This window comes from Manis pentadactyla, assembly GCF_030020395.1.
Source record: "Manis pentadactyla isolate mManPen7 chromosome 15 unlocalized genomic scaffold, mManPen7.hap1 SUPER_15_unloc_1, whole genome shotgun sequence".
NCBI classification, from domain to species: domain Eukaryota; kingdom Metazoa; phylum Chordata; class Mammalia; order Pholidota; family Manidae; genus Manis; species Manis pentadactyla.
The window spans coordinates 914,180-925,124 of record NW_026644588.1 but is presented as its reverse complement, the minus strand read 5'-3'; the positions used below and the strand labels follow the sequence as shown (position 1 = coordinate 925,124).

Below are 10,945 nucleotides of genomic sequence, written 5' to 3'. Positions count from 1 at the left end.
ACGGCTTAAGGTGGGATCTGTGTATCCAATGGGGAAGACCCTGGAGTTTAACTGCAGTTGGCGTGGAAAGGATTACTGTGTATGGTCTTTGCCATTTGGGAGTTAGGGATGGTGTTGCTTGGTGTTTGGAACGGGCATGGTTTGGAGAAGTTTTTTCCTGTCCATGGTAATGTAATGGCCTTGTAGCGCGGGGAGAGCTGAACTCCCAGGTATGTGACCTGAGCAGAAGACAGCTGAACTTTGGAGGGTGAGACCCGATAGTCGTGTTCTGAGAGACAGTTTAAAAGGAGAATAGTATCCTGTTGAGAGGTTTGTAGGGAGGGACTGCAGGGGAGGAGATCATCTACATATTGAAGGAGGGTGGAGCTCGAGAGAGTAAGGGATTTGGGGTATTGTGCTAGAGCCTGTCCAGAAAGGTGGGGACTATCTCTAAAGCCTTGGGGAAGGACTTAAGTGTTCTCTTGAATATTAAAAGTTAACTTAACATAAGGAATTTCCTGCCTTGATTTTTCTCTGGGATACCGGCGTCTTGGTCTGGGAGCATATCAAAAGGCTGCCTGTTCAGCTCCCAAGGTGGGCTGAGGTATTGTCTATTTGCTAAAGAATCCTGCCTTTTACTATGCCATCTACAGCTGGGTCTGCATGCTAAGTTAGTTAGTTGCTCAGTTTGCAAAATTACCTCAGTCAGATCTGAAGGAGGAAAGACAGCACATAGACCTGGGCCTTTTATTATGCTAAAGTAATCTTATACATGGTTACGAATGATTAGCATAATAAAACATGTGCTACTCTTCTTTATCTGAACATTAACTGATCTCACTGAAGAATGATTCTAGAGCTAAATGTTCAACATAGTTTTAGTAGGGGGGGTTCCTAGTGATGCCGGGGTTCTTGTTTGCGGAGCTGAAGAATGAGCTTCACAAACAGTCAAGGTAGGAGACCAAGATACATGCTTTTATTTAGAGATACAGTGAAGGAATAGAGCTCCCGGCTCACACCAGGAGGGGACAAGAGAGTCCGTGGTGGCGCGTTGTCTAGGGAGTTTTGTAGGCAGCTGAGGATTTTTCGAGAATATGAAAAATTTAGGGGTGTGAACTTGTTAAGTGGTCTCTGAATATTTAGAATTAACTTAACACAAGAAACTTCCTCTGATGATTTCTCCCTGAGATACCAGCATCTTGGTCTTGGGGCATATGAAACAAGGTCACCTGCTCAGCCCCCAAGGTGGGCCGAGGTATTGTTTGCTAAAGGATAAGTTAAGAATTTCTTAACATCTTAACTTCTTGGGTATTAAAATGCAATCTTATCTTTAAGGTGGAATCTTTCCTGCCTTTTACTGTGTTGTTTATGCCTGGGCTTACTTGCTAAATTAGTTGCCCAGTTTGCAAAATCACTTCATCAGATCTGAAGGAGAAAGACAGCACTTAGACCTGGGCCTTTTAGCATGCTAAAGAGAACCTTACACATGATTATAAATGGTTAGCATAATAAAACATGTGCTACTCTTCTTTATCTGGGGAACATTAACTGATTTTACTGAAGAATGATTCTAGAGCTCAATGTTTAACATAGAGTTTTAGCAGGGGGGTTTCCTTGCATGTGGTTACATTGCTCTGACTGCAAATATCTCACCCTACCCCCATCCAGGGGCCCTCACCCTACTCTGACTACATCCATAGTCCCTGTCCCATTTCCCCCTCTACATATAGAGACCCTAGCTGCTGCTAGGGAAAGGGGGCGATGACCACTCTGGCTGCTTCATGCTGAGAGGGGTGGTGCAGTAAGGGGTGCAGTTAGGTCTCCATCAGTGGTCAGTTGAGAGGGCCTTGGAAGATGGGCACTTTTATTCCAGGTTCTATCTCCATTTGCAGTTTCGTGGCTTCTAGGCAAGATAGAACAAATTGTGTTATTAGGTTAAGTAGCAATATCTGGAGTTGGATTTTCCATTCTGGAGGGACAACCTGATGAGATTAAGAATGCATGGTTGAATATGAGAACTAGAAATAGTAAAACTTTAATTGAAATGATAGGAGAAAACTAAAACATCTGGACAATCATAGCCAGATATTTTGAAGAAGCTAAAATTCTGGATCTAGTTTATGTACCAATGACTAGTATTAGGATTTAGTATGGGTAAGGCTGCATTATTGAAACAATACTTTTCTCTAAAATCACCCTCATTTTTATTAGAAGTAACCAGGTTAAGAAAATAATTAACACTTGGCTTTATTTTCGTAAGTGCAGCAAGAAGAGCAATTGATTACATAGGCCCTTTTAAATGGGCTTTGCTGGAACTTTTTGTAAGGAATTTCATATTGAACTTTTAAAGGCCTCTTGAGGCCAGACAGCCAAGCCAGACTTGCCATCAGGTTTTGCCTGCAGTACCTGTAGATTTGGGTGAATTCCTCTCTTCTCGAGGTCCCCAAGACATCCTGAGGTTCCTGTACCTGCCAGGAGTGACCTTCCTTACAAACCCGTAAGGCTGCTGGGAACCCTGTAAGCAAGGTACCAGGCCAGTTCTTCTAAGGGGCTTTGTTGGCTTTATAAAGTTAACCTTAGTTCCTTAAAGCTGTTCATATCTTAGTTTATGCACATGTCTCTCAGGTATGACCTTCCAGTCAAAAGCCTTGGTAGTAAAACCTGTGTTTTTAATTGGTCCTCTTACAAGGAAAGCAGGTTCTTATTGAAGTTATGCAAATAAAACATACTGCCATGAAATATAAAAATACTGAAAGCTTTTAAATTCTGGAGGGATCAGGTAGAGAGGAAGAGAAGTTTCAATTCTGCTTATAAAGATAGTCATTTACTAAACTGTTGTCAGCTTAAGAGAAAAAGCTTAAAACACTTTATGAGCAACATTTGAAACAAAAAGCCACAAAATCATCTTCCTTAGTTTACTTAATCCTGTGTAACCAATACCTATTCTGCTGAAATCTAGTTCTTTACTAGTTTAGGAGTAATAAAACAGTGACTATGAATGACAAAAGACTTACAAATGACAATGATTAAAGATCTGATGAGAGCTTACTGTAAGACAGTTGACATAAGGAAATTCTGGTATTTCTGTAACACAAAACATTCAGTTGCAAAGTTTAGCATCATTCCCTTTGACAGTGCTTTCCAGATAATTAAGCAGGTAATTACATATCAGATAAATAAGCTGAATTAGCCAAATACTTTCTCCAGTGAGAAAAAATTTCTCTGACATGTTCCAGGGGCCCTCTGGAAAATATCACAGTTAACTATTAGAACTTAAAACTATTAGGTACCTTAATGTTTAGTAAACACTGAGAAGCAGGCTATTGTAAACTGTTACACTAGCATTCTTTAGGAGTTGCATTGACAAATTTATGAAAATTTTATAATTTCTGTAACCATGAGCTTTACAGCACAATCTCTCACTAAATACAAAGTATATCTTCTTAACTTAGCAAAACTTTAAGGTTTTAGGTTACCACAAAGATTCTCAGGCTGTAGGTAGGTATACACAGTGTAACACACAATTATTATTAAGTTCACTTGCTACATTTAGTTTACTCATTCTTAACAACTATGCTAGACTACTTACAAAACCTTTACTGAATATTAGACAAAGTCAAGCCTCTAAGCATTTTATTTTGAAAGATTTAGCAGGTAACATCAACTTAAATGACTAGGTAAACTTAGGCAGCTGATAACTATAAGGACATGTCCGTTTCAGTTCAACTTAAATTAGCATTAATGCTTAATATCTTCTATCAGAATTTTTTGGAAGTTTTAGAATGCCCAATTTTTACAAGCGCTTGTCTTTAAATTAATTTCATTAATACCATCCGGAGGTAGAAAAGTCTTTCATCTACATGCTTAGACACACAAACATACAGACTGAGATATAATGACTACAGTTAGCAACACTCTTCATAAAAAGAACATATACACAGACAAACTGACACAGAGACTTGAGTTACTGATATCCAATTGCCTTTCCTTTTAGCTTATTTGACTAAAAGTATCTCAGTTTTCAAGAATACACTCTACAGGTGAGCAGTTTGTATAACTGGGTTAAGGTTTAGATGGCCCCAGATTAGCAGGGCCAAAGAAGGCTCTGAACTGATAGGGAATGTATGTCTCTAGGTGGCTGGAAATGAAATGCAAGTACAATTCCAGCTCCAGTCATTTAAAGCCAGGCTGTATTGCAGAAGATAGATTTCTTCTGTTTCAGAGAGTCTAGTTTAAAAAGCTCTCAATTTTTGAAGATAATGAACCCAATAAGTAGAATAGATTTCCACCAAAATAATTTTTAAAACTAGTTCCACATTATAGTCTATGGGACTGTTGACTATTTTCCTTCCTTGCGTTAAAATAAATTTAGCTGCATAACTTTATTATGTATTTCTCTCAGGGGCCAAGCCTCTCCAATCAGAGATTGTGTATGGAAGCCAGGCTTGTGTGCAGAAGATAAAGCACTTTTTTCTTTTTCAGGGTCTGGGAATCAAAATTGCTCCCAGTTCTTTAGAATGCATGCCAGAGGTGTGTCTGGCTTTAAACTTGAAGAGGAAACTCCCATCTGAAAGAGAGAAAGACTGGTGTCCAGCACCTGGTCAGCCTCTCTGTGAGGGCATCCCCTTGCCTTGGAGCTTAGATGACAGTGGTCAATCACCCCCCCTGCCAGGCCTATTGGATTTAACCACTCCTTACCAGCGTGGCCTGCACCTTGCCTTGATTCCCCTCTTGCCTTCCCACTAAGCAAGAGTCGCCTTGGAGCTCTGGATTTAGTGGGACCTTACCAGTGTGCTCCTACTTACGCCTTTTGGGAGTTTCCCTAGTTTTCTCTGCACGAGCTTTCCTTGAGCGCCCCCTGCCTGTCTGATAAGTGCAGGGACTGTGTGACTTCTTGCTGCCAGAGCCCCGATCTAAGTCACAAGTCTGTTTTGCTCTCCTGGGGCTGCAGAAAAGCAAATGCCTAGCCCCAGGACATCTGCCCCTAAGGAAAGGAGATCAACAGAATAGAGCCATTTACGCGTTGGTCTCAGGTTTCAGCTTGACTGCTTTACAGACATCATTTACATTACACAGGAGAAAGTGGCCCAGGTCTAAGATGACTGCTTTGAGTGGAGAGCAAGGGAACTTTTTGCTAAGGCCAGAAATAAAATTCAGGGGCTGCCACGGACATTTATGGGGGGGTCTATACTCTCAAACACCAGTTTCTGCCACTGCCTGGATATTATCTCACCAATCACCCACTGTAACAAATCTGATCAATGAGACAAGAGGTCGGGGGTCATCTGCAACTCTCGCATAGGCAGCAGCCTAGCCAGAGGTTCACTCAGCGCCATCGGATCAATCAGCCAGAGCCGAGATCCAAGGACCACTGTCTACTAGTCCGGTCTGCCCTCGGAGTCCACAGATTAGGAGAGGAAAGTAGGAAATTGGCTCAGCCACTCCCCGACATTCCTGTCCATCTGGAGGTGGGGGGTCAAGGAGCAGCAGACACTGGGAAACCTTTCACCCGAGACTTAAGACTGGTAGCCAATGATAATCATCTTTTAAGTGGCTAACGGGTGCCCAGACACATTTTTATGAGATAAAAAGTACAGCATTTAGTTAGGAATAAGAGCGGAGCGTGGATCACCTACCTTGCAGTGGTGAGCATCAGGTTCCATGAAATTGATGAAGTTAGAAGGGAGTTAGGAATGCCCCCTGCCTCACTGAGGCCTGGGTGGCCTGAAGGAGCAGGTTGTAAGTCAGAGGCAGAGACAGAGGCGCTCCTCACTGATACCCAATTGGGCTGTCAGGGTCTGATTCCAGACACACGGGCCTTTGAGAAGCCGCTGAAGTGTAGCCTCAGCCTAGACTCTCGCAGTTGCCCACGGCTTTCCTCAGTCCCTCACATACGAGGAGATGCCTCTGAAGGGGAATCCTGGCCTCCACTCAGCTGACATTCCCGGCTCCCAAGGGAGACGGGGGATCCACTGAGGGAGACGCAGGGGAACCTGTCACTTGAGACTGAGAGTGGCAGCCGGGCTAGTCCCATTTAAGTGGCTGACGAGCACCCGATGTTGTGTGCCACAGACGGCTTCCTTCTATAAGGACAGTGAGAGAAAAGGCAGGCTTGGATCCCAATACTCACCTCCGAAGTTATCCTGGATGAGCCCCCAAAGATGATGCTGGGGTTCTTGTTTGCGGGGCCGAAGAATGAGCTTCACAAACAGTCAAGGTAGGAGACCAAGGTACACGCTTTTATTTAGAGATACAGTGAAGGGACAGAGCTCCCGGCTCACACCAGGAGGGGACAAGAGAGTCCGTAGTGGTGCATTGTCTAGGGAGTTTTATAGGCAGCTGAGGATTTTGCGAGAATATGAAAAAATTTAGGGGTGTGAACTTGTTAAGTGGTCCCGGTTAGCATAATAAAACATGTGCTACTCTTCTTTATCTGGGGAACATTAACTGATTTTACTGAAGAATGATTCTAGAGCTCAATGTTTAACAGAGTTTTAGCAGGGGGGTTTCCTTGCATGTAGTTACATTGCTCTGACTGCAAATATCTCGCCCTGCCCCATCCAGGGGCCCTCACCCTACTCTGACTACATCCATGGTCCCTATCTCACTAGCATGTAGTTTTATTGCTCTGACTGCAAATATCCTGCCTTGCTTTCTTCAGAGGCTCTCACTGTATTCTAAGCCTATGGTCCCTGTCTCATTCCCCCTTCTACAGATAGAGATTCTAGCTGCTGCTAGGGAAAGGGGGCGATGACTGCTCTGAGTGCTTCATGCTGAGAGGGGGTGCAGTAAAAGGGTGCAGCTAGGTCTCCATCACTGGTCAGTTGAGAGGGCCTTGGAAGGTTGGCACTTCTATTCTGGGTCTCATTTCTATTACTATTTGCAATTTTGTGGCTTCTAGGCAAGATAGAACCAATGGCATTATTAGGTTAAATAGCAACATCTGGAGGTGGACTTTCCATTCTGGAAGGACAAACTTGATGAGATTAAGAATGCATGGCCAAATATGAGAACTAGAAATATGAAGAGTCTAATTGAGAGTCATAGCCAGGTATCATGGGGAAACTAGAATTCTGGATCGTGTTTACATCTCAATCACTAGTATTAGGATTTAGTATAGATAAGACTGCATTATTGAAACAATAGTTTTCTCTAAAATCACCCTCATTTTTATTAAAAGTAGCCAGATTAAGAAAATAATTAACAGTTGGCTTGATTATTTTCATAAGTGCAGGAAGAAAAGCAATTGATTACATAGGCCCTTTTAAATATGCTTTGCTGGAACTTTTTGTAAGGAATTTCAGATTGGACTTTTAAGGGCTTCTTGAGGCCAGAAATCCAAGCCAGACTTGCCATCAGCTTGTGCCTGCAGTACCTGTAGATGTGGGTGAATTCCTCTCTTCTTGAGGTTCCCAAGACATTCCTGAGGTTCCTGCACTTGCCAGGAAGTGACCTTCCTTACTCACCTGGTAAGGCTGCTGGGAACTCTGTAAGCAAGGTACCAGGCCAGTACTTCTAAGGGGCTTTGTTGGCTTTATAAAGTCAACCTTAGTTCCTTAAAGCTGTCTGTTCATATCTGAGTTTACACATGTGTCTCTCAGGTATGATGTTCCAGTCAAAGCCTTGGCAATATAACCAGTGTTTTTAATTGGTACTCTTACAAGGAAAGCAGATTCTTATTGAAATTGTGCAAATAAACATACTGCCATGAAATATAAAAATAGTCACTGAGGGTTTTAAAATTCTGGAGGGATCAGGTAGAGAGAAAGATAAAGTTTTAATTCAGCTTATAAAGGCAGTCATTTACTAAACTGTTGTCAGCTTAAGAGAAAAAGCTTAAAACACTTTATCAACAACATTTGAAACAAAAATCCACAAAATTATCTTCCTTAGTTTACTTAATCCTATATAACTAATACCTGTTCTGCTGAAATCTATTTTACTAGTTTAGGAGTAATAAAACAGTGACTATAGATGACAAAAGACTTACAAATGACAATGGTTAAAGATCTGATGAGAGGTTACTGTAAGACAGTTGTCATAGGGAAATTTGGATATTTTTGTAACACAAAACATCAGTAACAAAGTTTAGCATCATTCTCTGTGATAGTGTCTTCCAGGTAAGTAAGCAGGTAAATAAGCCAAATTAGCCAAATATTTTCTCCAATGAGAAAAAATTCCTCTGACATGTTCCAGGGGCCCTCTGGAGTGAACTAGAGGTAAAAAGCACCTTTTTAAATTTGATTTTGGGAAGCTGTTAAAAGTTTTAAGGCACTTGCTTAAATAGCTACTCACATTAGACAAAGCTACCTTTAACTTTACTCATAGTTAACAACTATGCTGAATATTAGAGAAAGTCAAGCCTCTAAGCATTTTATTCTTGAAAGATTTAACAGATACCATCAACTTAAATGACTTTAGGTAAACTTAGGCAGCTGATAACCATGAGGACATGTCTATTCAGTTCAACTTAAATTAGCATTAATGCTTAATATCTTCTATTAGAATTTTCTGGAAATTTTAGAATGCCCAATTTTTACAAGCGCTTGTCTTTAAATCAATTTTTATTAATACCATCTGGAGGTAGAAAAATATTTTTGTTTACACACTTACACACAAACCTACAGATTGAGACGTAATGATACAGAAAGAGGACAGACAGAGCTCCTGGCATGAGCCAGGAGGGGACAAGAGAGCCCGTGGTGGTGCATTGCCTAGGGGTTTTATAGGCAGTTGAGGATATTTGGGAACATGAAAAGAGCTTAGGGGTGTGGACTTTAAGGCAAGTAGTAGGTGTTTAGGATTGCAGAGGAGACAGAGAGAGAGCTTAGTTCAGAGGTAGGAGAAAGCCTGGATATATGGGATCTCTTTCCATTTGCCCGTGCACTCACAGAAGTTGTATAAGTCGTGGAGAATTTTAGGACCTAAAGAGCCATTTGGGGGCCATTTGACTGATTGTCCAAGGAATACTGTGGCCAGATCTCATTACAGTAGCGAACAGGTTTGAGGTATGGAGTGAGGTGGAGGGGCTTTAGATTATTGAGTAAGCACCCTAGTGGTGAATCTGTGGGAACGGAGGGGCCAGATCCCATGGTGAGAACGAGACCATTCAGAAGTCGCTGAGGCATCCCTGAGCGATTGAGAAGGTCACAGAGAAGACCAGGCACAGTTAGGGGGTCATCACCACCTCTAACTGTGGAGTTGAGGCGAAAATGCCAGGGAGGCTCGGTACCCAGTACCAGGAGTTTACGAGTAGAGTAGATACATAGATAAAGGGAGACCAGGCCTCAGTGGATGAGGATTCTCACCATGGGGAGGCAGAGAAGGGTTGACTATGGGGATCAACCGTGACTCTGAAAGTTGTGGTTGGGGGTGCCCCTGTCCCAGAGGAGCCCTTGGAAGTGCCGGACACTCAATGCTCACTTGCCAGGTTCCAAAGGGACATTTAAATTGACCATGAAGGGGAGACTCACCAAATTGAAGGCCAGTGTTGGGCAAGAAGATGAGCAACTAGGGAAATGGACGGTGAGCCTGTGGAGGAGGATTGGGCAGTGAGGGTTCCCAGAGCAGCTCAGGTTCCTGGAGGAAGAGCAAAGTCAATGGGAGAGCCTCATCCGAAGTCACGGTACCAATGAAAGGGTATCTCGCCATGACCCTCCTTACCCAGAATGACTCAGGAGACACGGGCCCACGCAAGAGATTTTATTATCTGAAGGAGAGAGTGGCTGCCCCAGGGGAGAGAGAGAGAGGGAGAGAGGGAGCAGCAGAGAGAGAGGGAGCAGGGAGAGAGAGAGCAGGGAGAGCAGGGGAGAGAAAGAGAGCCAGCAAGCAGGGAGAGCAGGGGGAGAGAGAGACAGGGAGAGAGAGAGGGCAGCAGCGTGGTGCCTTTTATTGTGGCGGATCCACTCCGCCTGTTGCCTTGGGGGAGGGTCGGGATGTTTAGAGATAAGGCGGGGTAAGCCCAGCAAGCCCCAGGCAAGCCCAGGCATAATTCTCACCGGTTTATGTGCTTGGGACCGTGGGGTAAATGGAGGATAAATTACTATATTCTTACAGAGGGGATTCCACGTCCCTCCAAAAATAAAGACCTTCGAGGGGATTCCACGTTCCTCCAAAAAGACCTTTGAGGGGATTCCACGTCCTCCAGGTAGGATCTGAACGTCTTCCGAATCCTCCAGCGCCCCCAGCCCGTGGTCCACCCGTGCGTCCACTTAGACCGCTTCGAGCAGTACCAGGATTCCAGAAATGAGCTCACGCAAACAGAGACAGGAAGCGGACACACAAAAGAGACAGGAAACGAACAAATACCAACTGTGGCCAGTCAGGCTCTCCAGGACGGGGTCCCTTGGGGTCTTGGGGATCCCGGATGAGTCCCCAAATATGCCCAGAATTCGCGATCCCCAAAGACTGCTAGGGAGTCCGATGCAAAAGCAAAGAGCCTTTATTCGAGCTAGCTCGAGCTCAATCTCCTATCTGCACGGACACAGCGGCGAGATGCCAGAGAGAGAGTGCAAGTTTAGAAAGCACAAAGCTTTTATAGGGGTCTAGGGGCAGTTGGTGGGGTGACGGTCGTAGCTCTAGCTGATTGCTGGGGAGATTGAGGGTCTTCGCTGATTGCTCCGGGAGGTTTGCGTGGGAACTTTCCCGGGCGTGGGAACCTTCCCGGATAGGGGTCATATCGGGGACTGACTTACTCAAGACGGAGGGCACAGCAGAAAATGGAGTCGGTCCCGGTTTGTCCTTTCAGGGTGACCAGCTGCAGACACTTCTCAGAAATTTGAGAACACCCGCCTTAAGGGGGAGCCAAGCCTTTCCCCTGCCCTTGGAGAATAGGAGTACGGCCTCCCAGCACCTCTTCCAGCGCCTTTTCACCCTGCAGGACCGGGTGAAGGGCGCCGTACTTCCAGGCTTGGAGAACGGTGAGAACTACATTACCCAGAGGGGACTGCGCTGGGCGCCGTTGTGG

General features: G+C 44.1%; 1 long non-coding RNA gene across 1 annotated transcript; it reads right to left on the bottom strand.

Annotated features, from left to right (window-relative positions):
- Nucleotides 1-933: 933 nt before the first annotated feature.
- On the bottom strand, nucleotides 934-10,898 carry LOC130682262 (uncharacterized). The gene is made up of 3 exons (XR_008995496.1): nucleotides 10,674-10,898; nucleotides 9,453-9,558; nucleotides 934-1,882 (listed from the first exon to the last, which is right to left on the bottom strand). It is a non-coding gene; the product is annotated as an uncharacterized LOC130682262 (long non-coding RNA).
- Nucleotides 10,899-10,945: the final 47 nt, after the last annotated feature.